General features: G+C 43.2%; 1 protein-coding gene across 4 annotated transcripts in view; it reads right to left on the bottom strand.

Annotated features, from left to right (window-relative positions):
* Positions 1 to 12,805, bottom strand: part of KCND3 (potassium voltage-gated channel subfamily D member 3) — a 243,247-nt gene that overhangs the window by 153,618 nt on the left and 76,824 nt on the right. The window lies entirely within an intron of this gene.

The following is a 12,805-nucleotide window of genomic DNA, read 5'->3' on the forward strand; positions in this document are numbered from 1 at the left end:
CCATATTGAAGAAACTAGAGCTGATAGAAAAGCACATACTCAACCATATTGAAGAAACTAGAGCTGATAGAAAAGCACAAACTCAACCATATTGAAGAAACTAGAGCTGATAGAAAAGCACAAACTCAACCATATTGAAGAAACTAGAGCTGATAGAAAAGCACAAACTCAACCATATTGAAGAAACTAGAGCTGATACAGTGTATCCAAAGCAATTTTCTGAATCTGCGCCCCAAATGACCTCAGGAACAGTTAAAAAAAAATAAAAATAAATCTAAGATACCAAGACAAAACATTTTTTTTTTAAATGTTGGCCTGTGTTATCAGTGCCGATTAGGCCAATTAAGTTGTGCATGTACTTCTCTAGGTGCGTTCTATTGAATTTGAGGATCATTGCGCATAAAACACTAGTTTCTGTGAAGCAATGGGTTCTTCTGATACTGCCCATGAAAGTTGGGCCGACTTTCATTCCGGAATTATTGAAGGCCGTTCCGAGGGTGGAGTGGGAGCAGAGCTGTGACTAGGAGTGGCCCAGTGGTTAGAGCTACAGCCGCCGCACCCCGAGGTTATGGGTTCAAATCCTGCACTGCTTCTTGTGACCCTGGGTAAATCACTTAATCCCCCCATTGCCCCAGGTACATTAGATAGATTGTGAGCCTGTCAGGACAGATAGGGTAAAATCCTTGAGTACCCGAATGTAAACCGCTTAGTCACCCTCCATTGATAGGTGGTAAATAAATACATAACAGATGCTCATTTACTTCAGATGTGACTGGGAGATTTCCTACGTATTCTCTTCCCAGGGGCTATTTTACAAAGGCAGATAAATACACAGGTCCCTTTTTATAAAATAGGTGTTACTTATTCGCTTTTCTGCCCCACAGATGAGCTTTATAAAATGATCCGCCATGTTCATGGTATATTATGATGTAGATGTCTCTAAGGATACTGAGCCAGATGGACCATTGGTCTGACCCAGTATGACTTTTCTTATCCGCTATAATAATTCCCTTAGCGCGCATGCGCACTTCAAACCTGGTAGCTCCGTGCGTTTGTAGCTCCGTGGCCGGCAGAGAAATTGTATTGTAAAGCAGAGAAATTGGTAAAGCGTGCGGTGCGTGTTCGATTTGCTGCGAGTGGCGGTTTACTATAGCCAGCAGTGGTTATTCTGTGCCGGTTGCCATTGCCAACACAATGCGTGATTAAAAAAAAATAATAATAAAAGGTAGGTGGGAGAAGGGGCACGATAATTGACATCCCCCCTAACATCCCCAATATTCCCCCGACATCCCCCTGACATTTCCACACACATACAGAAGGACAGGGGGCCAAACAGACGGGACATTGACAGACTGACAGAAAAGGTGGCAGTGAAAGACACACACAGAAGGACAGGGGGCCAGGGAGAGAGATTGAAAGAAAAAAAAAAAAAACAGACAGCGGACAAGGAGAGAGAGAGAAGCAGACAGCAAAAAAAGACAGACAGACAGTGGCCAAGGAGACAGACAGCGGCCAACGAGAGAGAGAGAGAGACAGACAGAAAGACACACAGACAGCAGCCAACGAGAGAGAGAGAAAGAGACAGAAAGACACACAGACAGCGGCCAACGAGAGAGAGAGAGAGAGAGAGAGACAGAAAGACACACAGACAGCGGCCAACGAGAGAGAGAGAAAGAGACAGAAAGACACACAGACAGCGGCCAACGAGAGAGAGAGAGAGAGACAGAAAGACACACAGACAGCAGCCAACGAGAGAGAGAGAGAAAGAGACAGAAAGTTACACAGACAGCGGCCAACGAGAGAGAGAGAGAAAGAGACAGAAAGACACACAGACAGTGGTCAAGGAGAGACACAGAAAGAAACACAGCCAGACAGCAGCCATGGAGAGAGAGAGAAAGCCAGAGACAGACACATCTGTTCTAGCACCCGTTAATGTAACGGGCATAAAGACTAGTGTTCTTCTGTTCTAATACTCTGATATGAGACATGGAGTTTATAGTCCCTTAAACGTAACAGCAAAAGAACTGAAATCTTTTTATGTCTCCAACATACAGCTGGGGAAGATTTTACTGCAGACTGAAATATTTGTGAAATACAAGGGAAGGATTGCTTCGATAATTGCCGGGTCGAATAATGATGCATTTCAAAGCTTTACATCATGCAGCTGGGCCTTTTCTCCCATTTTATTTGACAGACGCCTCTTGCGACAAGCAGTGGACTCCATAAGATTCGGAATGTAATGGGAATGAGGAAAGCAAGGGAAAGATGGTTCAAAGCCAGGGCTGATTGACACATGTTATAACAATAACACAAGATAATTTGGTCTGTCTTATCAAACTTCAAGAGCAGAAAAGAGCAAAGGAACATTAAGAAAACAAACATGAAAGCAGAAAATTAAGAGCGGCAATGTGGGGCAAAGTGATGGCCATAGAAAACAATAACCCTACTTAGAAGTAACAGTGATGGGTTCCATGTGAGGAGTCGCCATTCAGGAAAATCTCAGAATCCAATAGATAATTTCATTTTTTTTATTTAAAAATATTTCTAGTCCAGCAATCACGAATTATCTAAGTAGGTAAGCAAAACCTGAAATAGTATAAAACACTCCAGAAATCAGAATAATTCAAAGGAAGTGACATCATCATGCCTGATGGCAGCCTAGAGAGTTAGCTCCGAAGACACCCGGTGGGAAATCCGAGGCTCCTTTTACAAAGCCGTGCTAAATTGCCGGAGGCAGATTTTCGGCTGGCGCACGCTAATCTGGTGTGTGTAAAAGGGGCGTTACATGGTCAAATTTTGGGGAGTTTGCGATGAGTTTTATAGATGCATTCTGCATTAACTGAAGTCGTCTTTAGTCGAATCTGGGTGACATTTTTATACAGTGAGTTACAGTAATCCAGTCTAGAGATGATGAGAGAGTGAATGGGAGGGTTCTAAGACCTTCGCAATTGATCTTATCATACGAAGCTTGTAAAAGCAGTTGCTCACCACTGAGCTTATTTGATCACAGTAAGATAGTTTTTGATCTAAAATAATGCCCAGTGAAGGGCAGAGAGTCATCATAGCCTCCTTCACTTGAGCAGTCCTGTCCAGTCTCCGACTAGAAACAAAGTAGCTTTATTCATATGCAGCTTCTCCTAATCCCTCTTGGGTAGAAAATTGACAAGAGTGCCTATTAGCAGCACACATAGTACAAAGGCTAAATATAGAACTCTGTGGTCTTCCCATGGGCGGCAAGAGAACACGGGACGTTAATCAATGTCATAAGTGGCATGTCTGCTGGAAGAGACGTCTCCATGGCCGCCGTTGATTGGCTCACATCTATCTTGACATCTTGTTAGAAAGCGTTATCACCATGGCTACCTTGTGAAACAGAAGCAAGTGTCATTCCGATGCTTCCGGCACATGCATTGTAGGACGCGGCGTTTGAGACCTGCAGTTTTCCCGTCAAATGACTGGAGGTCAGATCTCTTAGTCAAGAGAATGATCACAGATGGCTTGGATGGGCTTATTAATGAAAGTCACACATGGAAAATGCCTGCAAAAAAAAAAACAACAACTGATGAGATCGATGAGAAGAAAAACAGATGAAGAAACACACTTCAGGGCTGTTTGAATAGGACTGGTGTCAGCTGATCACTAATACTGTGCCAAATATATATAAATTAAAAAAAAATTATATATATATATATATGTAGTATTGGGGGGAAGGCAATCTAGAAAGGGACCTTTGGGTTATGGTGGATAGAACAATGAAGAGCAACAAAAAATGATAAAGGGCATGGAGAACCTTTTGTATGCTGAGAGATTGGAGAAGCTGGGGCTCTTCTCCCTAGAAAAGCGGAGACTTAGAGGGGATATGATAGAAACTTACAAGATCATGAAGGGTATAGAGAAGGTAGAGAGGGACAGATTCTTCAGACTGGCGGGGGCATCAAAAACTAGAGGGCACTCGGAAAAATTGAAGGGAGACAGATTCAGAACAAATGCCAGGAAGTTCTTTTTCACTCGGAGGGTGGGTGGACACCTGGAATGCACTTCCGGAGGAGGTAGTAGAACAGAGTACGATTTTGGGTTTCAAAATGGGACTGGACAAGTTCCTGAAGGAAAAGGAGATTGAAGGGTACAAATAGAGGGGTACTATACAGCACAAAATGCTTTAGATAACTTACAGGAGCGGACTTCTGGGCACGATGGACCTGTGGTCTGACTTAGCAGAGGCGAGGCTTATGTTCTTAAATGGAAGGTTAAACATTCCTGAACACAGGTGTAGTTATCAATGTGGGCTGCCATTATGTTGTGTTAGGTTACCACTAACTCGTGGGGTTTTAGCAGAGGTCGCATTTTATGCAACGAGGAATAACTGGGGTTAGGAGAAAAAAAGCCCACATTAATAACGTTCTCCTTTAAAGAAAAAAAAAAAAAAAAAAGTCTCTAATAATCAAAATCATTGCTACATGTAAGGTAGGTCAATCAAACCACTGTGACATCATTGAAGAGGCTGGCTCTTAGGCATTGGTGGAATGAGGCATTATGACATCACTATCTCAGCTCTGATTACCAGAGACTGAACACTATTAAGTTGTGTTATTTTACCATAACTCGTGCTATTTCAGCACAGGCCTCATTTTATACAATGAGGCCTAGTTACCAATAACTGGGGGGCCCAGTTTTCAAAGAGTTTATGCTTTCAACTCTGGAGCCCTTTTACTAAACGGCATTAGTAAAAGGAGCCCTATGGCTTTGTCGGTATACAAGAATAAATTATTATTATTATTATATGGCTCCAGAAAAAGGAGGATGGATTAAGACACCCGGGTTTTACTTCCATTGCTTTCAGTGGGAGTAAAACCCAGATGTCTAATCTAATCAGAGATTTCTGAGTTGCACTATGCCTCAATCCATTCTCCTTTTTCTGGATCCACATAATAACCCTAACCAGAGCTGCCTAAACCTGTTCCCTTCTCTCTGGAACTGTTGAACAAATTGAGCACAAAGCACTGAAAGAAAACATGGGGATTTCTGCAGGTGATCTACACCAGTGCTTCCCAACCCTGTCCTGGAGGACCACCAGGCCAGTCGGGTTTTCAGGCTAGCCCTAATGAATATGCATGAGAGAGATCTGCATATAATGGAGGAGCCAGGCATGCAAACCTGCTCCATGCATATTCATGAGGGCTATCCTGAAAACCCGACTGGCCTGGTGGTCCTCCAGGACAGGGTTGGGAACCACTGATCTATACAGAAGCAAAGGTGACTCCATTGCTCTACATCAGGGGTGTCAAAGTCCCTCCTTGAGGGCCGCAATCCAGCCGGGTTTTCAGGATTTCCTCAATGAATATTCGTGAGATCTATTAGCATACAATGAAAGCAGCGTATGCAAATAGATCTCGTGTATAGTCATTGGGGAAATCCTGAAAACCTGACTAGATTGCGGCCCTCGAGGAGGGACTTTGACACCCCTGCACTCCATGGAGACTGCTCCTGACGGCCGCTCAGCTTGGCATAACAAACCAAAGCCCTGGTCACCAAAAATGGTGTTTCAAACATATGCCACTGCTGTGAATGTACAAAGACTGTTGTCCATACAATATGGGGCTCATAATCAAAACTTAAACGCATCTAAAAACCCGCCCAAGTCGACACTTGGTCATCCTAAAAGACAGGTCATTCAAGTGCCGATAATCAAAACGGTTTTTTGGACATATCCAGGAACTTTTTAGGCTTCTAAATCTCGCTGTGCACCCTGAGCTGAAAGGGGCATTTCTGGAGGCGTGGTTAGGGCGGGTGGTGATCCTGGTTCTCCCTCCCCTTCCCCCCAGAGGAAAGGGGCCCAGGAAGAGAACTTCCTCTTCCCGTTCACATGCACTCTTCACTTTTTAAAAAAAAATCTCCTTTGCTGGTGCCAGACCCTGCTCAGGGCTCCAAGCAGTGTTCCCCTTGCATGGCATCCCGACTGACTGCCTCGCTTATCTCACCTAAATAAGGCCTCGGCCTCTGTCATGGCAAAATGATTCATAAAACTGCCAGTCCCTGGGCTACGGTGGTAGAAAGGAGCTAGACATAAAATTTAAATTGCTTAAGGCTGAGGGATGGAAAGAGCTAAATGGTATTTTAAATGCAGTATTTGAATGATGGGTGGTCATGAATCAAGTTTGATTGGATATTTCTTGACAGGCCCTCTTGACGTGCTAATTCCATGGTAAGTGACATCCTGCTTATGTTATATTATCCACTTCTTGGAACTGACTTAGCTGACAGCTGGAAGATGGTTGAATTCATTTCAGTTGCCGAAAAAAAATGTATACATGCATGGACACCATTTGGCTGCGGTCATTGATAGTTTGTTGAAAGTTTACCAGTCACTACGTTTTCGCGCTCTCCTCATCCTACTTCAGTTTTAGAAAACTATTAAAAATGAGTCTGTTCAATCGATTTGTTAACTAAGAATCTACTCAGCACTGCTTATTCACTCCAGTAACCCTAAGAACTCTATAGCTTTCACCTTCTTTATTATGTAAGATTGTATTGCTGACTTTGATTGTAACCTCTTCGCTGATTGTCCAGCGCCTCTTGCTGTAAACCGCCTCAAACTTATATGGCTTTGGCAGTATATAAGAATAAAAATTATTATTATTATTATTACTCAGCTCATAGCAGTCAGAGTTGTAAACGTTAGCCACCATGTCTGGGCACTGCCATTGAACATCTGGAGTTAATTTGGCATGAGACAGCCAGATAAGAGTATCTGGTCAAATACCATCCCACCATCCATGATTCCACTCCCTCTGGAACATCAACAGACCCTCCCCTCTTTCCAAGATGTTGTGTCAGCCATTTTGAAAAGGCAGCCACGATGGACAAGAGTGAGCAGGCATCGTTCCTGCCATTTTCCGCTAGAGTACCAGGGACTGGGCAGATAGGACCAAGAGGATTCTAGAGGGTGGGAGGGAGGTTCTGTTGTTCTGGGGGTGGTGAGAGGTAGGGAGGAGGGATCGGAGCACCTCAGGCTGGTATCTGGAACTTATGGGGTTGCCAGCTGATGTTTCAGTGCTGGCACCTGTAGAGCTAAGCGGGCATGATTAGGGCTGCTTTTTTGCCCAGTTTTATATGCTCACTGCCACTAAATATTGCCGAACCCACATAACTGCTGGTTCCTTCCCGACTCTGATCCTATGGGACCTGGTTCCGGGGCTAATGTACTAGAACTTTGCCTTAAGGACTGTGGCCTAGCTTTTTTTTAGCACTGTTGAGGACATAGCGGAAAAGGTTTAAGCAGTTCTTGTTCCATCTCAAGCCATAATGGAGGCTGAACAGAAGTGGAGCAGTGGAACCACCAACAAGCACTACGTGAGGCAAAAGCCAAAGCATATTATTGGAAGTCCGGAAGGCCAAGGCCTCCCTCAGCCCTAGACCATTTCAAAGTCCTAAGCGAGAGGCGAGGAACTTTTGAACCCCACAAAAATTTACTTACATAAGAACATAAGAATTGCCACTGCTGGGTCAGACCAGTGGTCCATTGTGCCCGGCAGTCCGCTCACGCGGCAGCCCTTAGTTCAAAGACCAGTGCCTTAACTGATACTAGTCCTACCAGCGTACGTCCTTGTTCAGCAGGAACTTGTCTAATTTTGTCTTGAATCCCTGGAGGGTGTTTTCCACTATAACAGACTACGGAAGAGTGTTCCAGTTTTCCACCACTCTCTGGGTGAAGAAGAACTTCCTTACGTTTGTACGGAATCTATCCCCTTTCAACTTTAGAGAGTGTCCTCTCATTCTCCCTACCTTGGAGAGGGTGAACAACCTATCTTTATCTACTAAGTCTATTCCCTTCAGTACCTTGAATGTTTCGATCATGTCCCCTCTCAGTCTCCTCTGTTCAAGGGAGAAGAGGCCCAGTTTCTCTAATCTTAACAGAGAATCAATTTGTTTGCTAGAGCTCTCACAGATGGATCAGTCAGTAACAGGTGCATTACGTTCCCCTAACATAAAAGGGGCACATACCAGCCTGTTTCAGCAATACTTCACCAATCCAGCATTATCGTAAAGAGACACGGTGGGGTTGGGGAGGGGGAAGGGAAGGTGGGAAGTAACGCACCCTAAGATTTTACAGTTATGGGAAAAATAAATCTGCATGGCATTCTCTCTTGTTATAACAAGGCCAAAAAATTTGACCACGTAACTCCTCTTCTAATAAAAGCCCATTGGCTTCCCATCCATCACCGTGTCATTTATAAAACTCTATTATTGACTTTTATGGACAGCCAGAATTCATTAATAAATTTTTGATACCATACGCTACATCACATTTTCTTTATTCCTCGGAGCAAAATTTATTAGCAATCCCATCCTTGAATCTTATTAACACTAGAAGAAACACTATCTTTTCAGTAGATGCCCCAACCCTTTGGAACTTGGCACCAAATGCACTAAGACAGTGGTTCCCAACCCTGTCCTGGAAGACCACCAGGCCAATCGGGTTTTCAGGATAGCCCTAATGAATATGCATGGAGCAGATTTGCATGCCTGTCACTTCCATTATATGCTAATCTCTCTCATGCATATTCATTAGGGTTAGCCTGAAAACCCAATTGGCCTGGTGGTCCTCCAGGACAGGGTTGGGAACCACTACGCTAAGAGAGATAACTAAGCTTGAGAAATTTAAATCTTTTCTTAAGACGATCTGGTTTGTATGCTTTTTGGTTTTTCATAAACTCAATAAAGTTTTTGAACTTAAAAAAAAAATAGACATTCCTTTTCAAAGATGCCTTTCAAGTGTAAATGTCCTTTTAAGGATTTTAATTTTTTTTTTTTTTTAAATCTTTTATGAGTTCGCTTGTATTGGACTTACTTGTCTTTAACCCCACCCTTTATATCTTACTTTTCCTTAATCATTGTATTTCTCCCCTTTTTTCCACTCATACCCACCAGTTTGTCCAGTCGTTTATGTTATTCTTTTGTCTAATCATGTATGTTTATTTTGTTAAAGTTATGTTAAATTGTATTATCTGTTTTTACCCTATTTTAAAATGTATAACCACCTTGAAATAAATGATAAGATGGTATTTCAAATTTTAATATACTTGAAACTTGTTGGGGGGTTTTTGGTTTTGTTTTTTTGAGTGGAAGATTCTCCAGAGAAAGCCGTCTGCAAATAATAATGATGCTAAACCTGAATTGACTGAAGATGTCATATAACCTGCCACATGAGACATACTGTCACCCCTGGTCTTCCCCAATGGGAACCTTCACCGCAGCCCCAGCTTTTGTTTCTTTCATTACAGACAGAATTTTTATTGTCATAAAATTCATACAGAAAAAGAAGACAGAAGGAGAGAGAAATCTTTTCTTTGACTATATAAGCGGTATATCAAGACTCAAAGAAACTTGAACCTTCCTCCCCTTTACTGCAGATACTGGGTATCTCCCCCCCCCAAAAAAAACCTGCTCCTACGGGCTCCTTTTCCTAAGGTGCGCAAGTGTTTATAGCGTGTGCTATCCCGTGCGCTACACGAAAATACTAACGCAAGTTCTATGGAGGCGTTAGCGTGTAGCACACAGGCAATGTAGTGCACGCTAAGCGCGCATTAAAACTGCTAGCACACCTTAGTAAAAGGATCTCTATGTCTTTCTCTTCTAATACCTTTAACTATTTTAGACTGTAAGCTGCATCCATTTGATAAGCACGATAGTGAATCATAATAAACTTGAAACTTGATTACTGTTAACCTTATTATTAAGGATATTTTTAGCATTATTGTGGAGCACTTCAGACATTTTTATTAGATGAGGGAGTGATACATTCGAATAAGTATTTTTTTTTAATATATATATACATTTTCCTGTTCATACAAGGATTCTACGGAGTTTGCCCTCATCAACCAGCGTTCTTACAATGAAACCGACTTCATTTTTTTTTGGGTCATGGAGAATAAGAAATAGCGACTCTTAAAACAATTTGATTGATTGAACCTTGAATGTTCTTGAAGCGACTCAAAACAATTTGATTGATTGAACCTTGAAAGTTCTTGAAGCAAAACGTACTGATAACTGAAGTGCCTACTCGAATAGCAATGCCTATGGGTCTTGGAGCACTAGATAGGCCCTTACGGTAATCCGACACAAGCAAAAGTGATCGGCCTTTCCAATTACAGATCCAGATGTAAGACACGATAAGTCTTCCACCATTAAGCACAAGTGGACAAGAGCAGAGCATTATGACTCTTATGGGACAACAGGTTAATTGGTCTCTTGGAGACTGTTGATTTTATCTTGAAGTGGTCGAGGGAGACAAGAAAGCAGATCAACGTGATTAGTAGCCAAATAGCAAGCCTTGCTGGGATTTGTAGCATGACACCTAAGCGCTGTAACATCAGGGTCACAATGCCATTTGACGAACACTGCTTATGCACATGAGATCAGATAGAAAAAAAAGCATGTAGCTTACTGAAAGGACATTATCTAGATTAGGGGTGTCCAACCTTGTGAGCTGCAATCCAGTCAGGTTTTCAAGGTTTCCTCAATGAATATGCACGAAATCTATCTGCATGCACCGCCTCCGTTGCATGCAAATAAACCTCTTGTATTTTCATTGTGGACATCCAGGTAGCCAGGGCGGATCCTTCATGAGGGCATAGTTCAAAGATTCTGTCTGCAAAATACATTCGTTTTCCAGAGGTTTTGACCTAAAAATTTCAAGCTAGTCAGCTGAACGATGAAAAGCATAATTACATTTCATCTAGATAAGCCAGACAAGGGATGAAACCTATTTTCAGTCTGCCATTATCCATGAGAAGCAGAATGCGCTGTAAAGCAACTTTCGCTGTGCGATCTGTGATGTCACCTTTCCTTTTGTGATATACAGTTTTTTTTACTTCAGAACACACCTTATTCCAGCATATATGACCCCTGATGTAGGTGTATTATCCGCTGAGAAACATAGGGTTCCTTTTACAAAGGTGCGTTAGGGCCTTAACGCGCGAAATAGCACGCGCTAAAATGCCGCACGCCTCTGCCGCCGCCGCCTCTTGAGCAGGCGGTAGTTTTTTGGCTAGCGCACGCTATAGTGCGCGCTAATCCGGTGCGTGCGCTAAAAACGCTAGCGCACCTTTGTAAAAGGAGCCCATAGTGCTGTGTCGGGTCAAACTCACTGTGAATGGGGAAGAGTGTGGCGCAGTGGTTAAAGCTACGGCCTCAGCACCCTGAGGTTGTGGGTTCAAACCACTCACTGCTCCTTGTAACCCTGGGCAAGTCACTTAATCCCCCCCATCGCCCCAGGTACATTAGATAGATTATGAGCCCACCGGGACAGACAGGGAAAAATGCTTGAGGACCTGAATAAATTCATGAAAACCGTTCTGAGCTCCCTGGGGAGAACAGTATAGAAAACTGAATAGTGTGAAAAGTTTCAGCCTCTGGTAACCAGAGCTGGTATTGTGACATCATAATGCCTGATTCCACCAATAAGAGCCAACCTCATCATTGATGTCACAATGGCTGAATTGTCCTACACTTGGCTCACTTTGACTACATTTTGATTTCTAGAGTGGGGCAGTGGTTAAAGCGACAGCTTCAGCACCCTGAGGTTGTGGGTTCATATCCTGCGCTGCTCCTTGTGACCCTGGGCAAGTCACTTAATCCCCCCAATGCCCCAGGTACATTAGATAGATTGTGAGCCCACCGGGACAGACAGGGAAAAATACTTAAGTACCTGAATAAATTCATGTAAACCGTTCTAAGCTCCCTTGGGAGAACGGTATAGATAAATTGAATTTAAAAAAACATTTTTTACATCTATCCTATTTTGGTCTTTTGTTTGGAGAGTCCATTGTAACATCGTGCTTATTAGCCACGTAACCGTAAGTTGAACACGGTTTACAAAAGACTATAAACAATGAACAATACAGTGGTGCCTCGCATAACGAACGCCTCGCACAGCGAACGCTGCGCACAACGAACTTCATGTCTTGCTTCCCACAACCTGGTTGGCGGTTCGCGGTTGGAAAATACAACGAATGACCGGGACCGCGAACTGACGACCGCGAATTCGCGGGGGAGCACTGTACATGTTATTGTTTTTCTAAAGTTGAGAAGTCCTTCGAGGGGGCAGTCAATTCCAGTGGCTCAGTATGAAGTGGGAGTAGGAAGGTCATTTGGTGGTTTGCAGTGGAAGGGCACGACCAGGGAGCATTTTGAGGCATATTTCATCCTGGTGGCAGAGGGACCTGTTTGGCACATACAGAGGAAGCTTGGTCTTCATGTAACCTGGCACCATGTCATGCAAGGATCTGAACGCTAGGATCAGGCCCTTGAAGACACAATGCTTGGCCAGTGAGCAGATGACAGAGCCTGGGAGTTAGGGTGGCAACACACTTAATCAACGACAAGGGAGCGATTGAAGGACTACACCTCCCCGAGGCAGTTAAAACATATTTTAGAGAATAATGAAACGCTGGCCAATGCCGGTATACATCAATTCCCTGGGTTCAGATAAGTAACATTGCCTTCTCGTGTAGACATAATTATTTGATGCAGTAATTTTGTAGTTTTTGCACTGCACAAGGTTATGAGATTCAGCCCCTCTAAAGGAGGTTTTTAAAAAAATGCTAATGAGGTTCCCCTTACCTCGTTTATAATTCACCACCCGGTCTCTGTAGGGATGCGGAGGGGTTCTGAGACTTTTTCCTCCCTGTGTTTTGGAAGCTGAGTATAATTTGCCTGCAAAGCTCTGGATCCAATCTTGAATCGCATTTAATGATACATTCAGTGCACACTTTGTATTGTGTTGGGTACACGTAATTTCGTGTCA

This window comes from Geotrypetes seraphini, chromosome 13 (genome assembly GCF_902459505.1).
Source record: "Geotrypetes seraphini chromosome 13, aGeoSer1.1, whole genome shotgun sequence".
NCBI classification, from domain to species: domain Eukaryota; kingdom Metazoa; phylum Chordata; class Amphibia; order Gymnophiona; family Dermophiidae; genus Geotrypetes; species Geotrypetes seraphini.